Source organism: Phodopus roborovskii, unplaced genomic scaffold, assembly GCF_943737965.1.
Source record: "Phodopus roborovskii unplaced genomic scaffold, PHOROB, whole genome shotgun sequence".
NCBI lineage: Eukaryota > Metazoa > Chordata > Mammalia > Rodentia > Cricetidae > Phodopus > Phodopus roborovskii.
Genome location: NW_026125295.1, coordinates 11,628,007 through 11,631,282, shown reverse-complemented (window position 1 = coordinate 11,631,282; position 3,276 = coordinate 11,628,007).

Below are 3,276 nucleotides of genomic sequence, written 5' to 3'. Positions count from 1 at the left end.
GGCTCATGTATTTGAATATTTGGTCACCATTTGGTGCTGACCTTTGGGTCTGTTTCAGAGGCATGGCTTGCTGAAGGAAGACTGTCACTGGGCTGGGCTTTCAGGGTTTAAAGATTCATGCCATTTACCGGCCATTCTCTCTGCCCCATGCCTGTGGATTAAAATCTGAGCTCTCTGCTTGCTGCTCCAGCTGCCATACTTGACACTTCCCTGTGATGGTGATGGCATCTTGTCCCTCTGGAACCATAAGCCCAGACAACCCTTCCTTCTATATGCAGCCTCAGCATGGTGTTTTATTGTAGTAATAGACAAGTAACTAATACAATCACCATATCTGGCTCCAGCAGAATTTTGAAAAATAAACACAATTTGAGAACCACGACAGATTTATTAGCTAATGATATTTGTCAAAGGAAAAGACCCAGATCAAATATAAGTGAATGAATTACACAGAAACGAATTACTGTAAAGTGATACCTTTTCCATGAAAAAAAAAAATCTAGATTTAAAAAATGACTATCTGAACAGAGTGGTGATGGTACATACCCTTAATTCCAGGACTCAGGAGGCAGAGGCAGGTGGATCTCTGTGAGTTCAAGGCCAGCCTGGTCTACAGAGTGAATTCCAGAACAGCCAGGGCTACAAAGAGAAACCCTGTCTTGAAAAACAAGACAAAACAAAGTAACTATAGGTAGGTATGATGATGCTAAGGAGGAAATTTGGGTCTTTCTCTCTCTCTCTGCTCTTCCCTCCCCACACATATGACATCAAAAGAAAATGGTAAATCTAGACAAGGAAATATTATAAGAATACAAAACAAACACACATAACCTATGAAAATTGTTATTACTAGGTTTCCATAGGCTTATTAGGAGAAAACAAAACAAACAAACAAACAAAAAAAAAAAAACAAAACTAAGAATGTTCTCAACACACACACACACACACACACACACACACACACACACACTAAATTAGACTTACAAAGTAGCAACCTGTTTTTTTCTTGTGTACATGAGTAATGTGCACTTGCATTCACATATGTGTGGGTGTTTGCCACCATATTCATTGAGGCAGGGTTTCTCAGTCCAACACAAAGCTTATGGATGTGATCTGTCTGGTTAGCCAGCTTGCCCTGGAGACCCTGTCTCTGCTTTCTAATGCTAGGATCACAAAGGAACTCTACACTTGCCTGGCACTTATGTGGACTCTGGGCATACAAATCCTGGTTTTCTATTATTTTTAATTATGCCCATATGTACATGTCTCTGTATGACTATGTACTTGTGAGTGAGATGTCCAGAGATGGCAGATTTCCCTCTAGCTGGAATTATAGATGATAAGCCACACAATGTGGGTGTTAGGAGTCAAACTTAGGTCTTTTGAAAGAGCAGTCTGTGTCCCTAACCATTGAGCCATCTTTCCAGCCCAAGTCCAGTTATTGTAGGCCATATGGACATAGGTGTGGGACCATTCACTGGAGCATGGCCACATCCACAAAAACAAATTCAGTAGCCAACAACATTCAATAGCTCCTTACTTACAAGTTTGGAGTCTCTGAATTCCTCTGCTACTCATGCTGAAATTCTGACTGACTTGATCTTGTACGAGCAAACACAACTCTTAGCAGCTTATTTTTAATGTTTGAACTAACGATGTTTCCAGATATATGTTCCAAATAAAGGAACATAGAATAGCTTTTGCCAAGACAATTTTGTCTAAAATTATGGAAAGACAAAGAAACATGAAAAACACATTAATGTCATTAAGAGAAATTTATGTTAAAAATATATCAATTCACCTATTACAGTAGTAGAAATAGCTGGGTGGTGGTGGCACTTGCCTTTAATCCCAGCATTTGGGAGGCAGAGGCAGGCGGATCTCTGTGAATTCAAGTCCAGCCTAGTTTACAAATCAAGTTCCAGGATATCTAGAGCTGTTAACCAAGAGAAACCCTGTTTCAAAGAACAAACAAACAAACAAACAAAAAAATAGTACAAATAAAATAATATCAGATTCAGGAAAGTAAACACAGTAATGAATATTTATTATTAAAAAAGGAAACACTTTATTTCTTGACATCACCAAGGAAAACTATGGAAGAGTTATTGTGGAAAGAATAAATATGTACAGATCCAGCCATCTCATTCTCCAAAACTGCATAAACATTTGCAAAATTTTCCTTCAACTATTAATATATCCCCAGAGCAGCCAGCCCACACAGACCTGGGGCATTCACATGTCAAAATATTCCATAAAGATCTGGGAAAAGATATTTTTGGCAGGAATAGTTAATGTGCACAGAAAGACTGCCTATGACATAATTCAGGGTTCAGACCAAGTTAGGAACTCCTTGTAATGACAAAATGCTAGGGTCAGCCTACAACATTCTTTACAACATTCAAGTCATTTCATATCACAAACTCTTACAAGAGGAGCAGCTGCCATTCTTGTTGCCAAATAGATAGCAAAATATGAAGGAGAGGTAACACTACCTTAATGCCTGTTTTTACAGAAAAATAAAGCCAGGTATGGTGGTGAATTCCTGTAATCCCAGCCCTGGAAAGGCTGCCGGCTTAAGGCACCTGGTGAATTCTAGGTCAATGAGAGATTTAATGTCTTTAAAAAAAAAAACCAAAACAAACAAACAAAAAACAAGAATGGCTCCTAAGGGAAAACTCCCAAGGTTGTCCCCTATGGACCTCAAGTGTGTGTGGATGGACAGACAGATACACACAGTTTGTCTTAGCACACTTTTCCCTGTGTGCTGAGCCTCCGGGGTTGATGCCATAGTGACAGCCCCATGAACTCTAAGGTTGATCGAGCCTTTGATGTTTCAGTGTGTATGCGCAACCCAGAAAGTCCTTCTAGAAGCCATTACACAAAATCCTAACATGGAATCTGTGGGCTTATTCGTGGGTTTCCGAATCTGCAGTCTTTGTAGGTGGGTAGTCGAACCCAATAGCATTTTGTGCCCTTTCCCCCAGATACCTGTTCATCTATCACTTCCTGCCAGAGGTCTTCTCTGACCATCTTCCCCAGCCAGAGACCTCACCCTCAAAATTTTCTCATCATTGCTTACTGCTGAGTTTCACGACTATCTGTCATCATCTTGTTTATCTGCTCATCATGTCCATCTTACTCAAAAGGTAAGTTTCTCCCGAGAATAGGATCTGGCCTTCCGGTGCCTTGAACTTCGAAGCTGCTGGGCTTCCAGACACTTTGGGATTGAAGGACAGGTCCACAACTTGGTACGTAGGTGTGTGTGCACGGGTC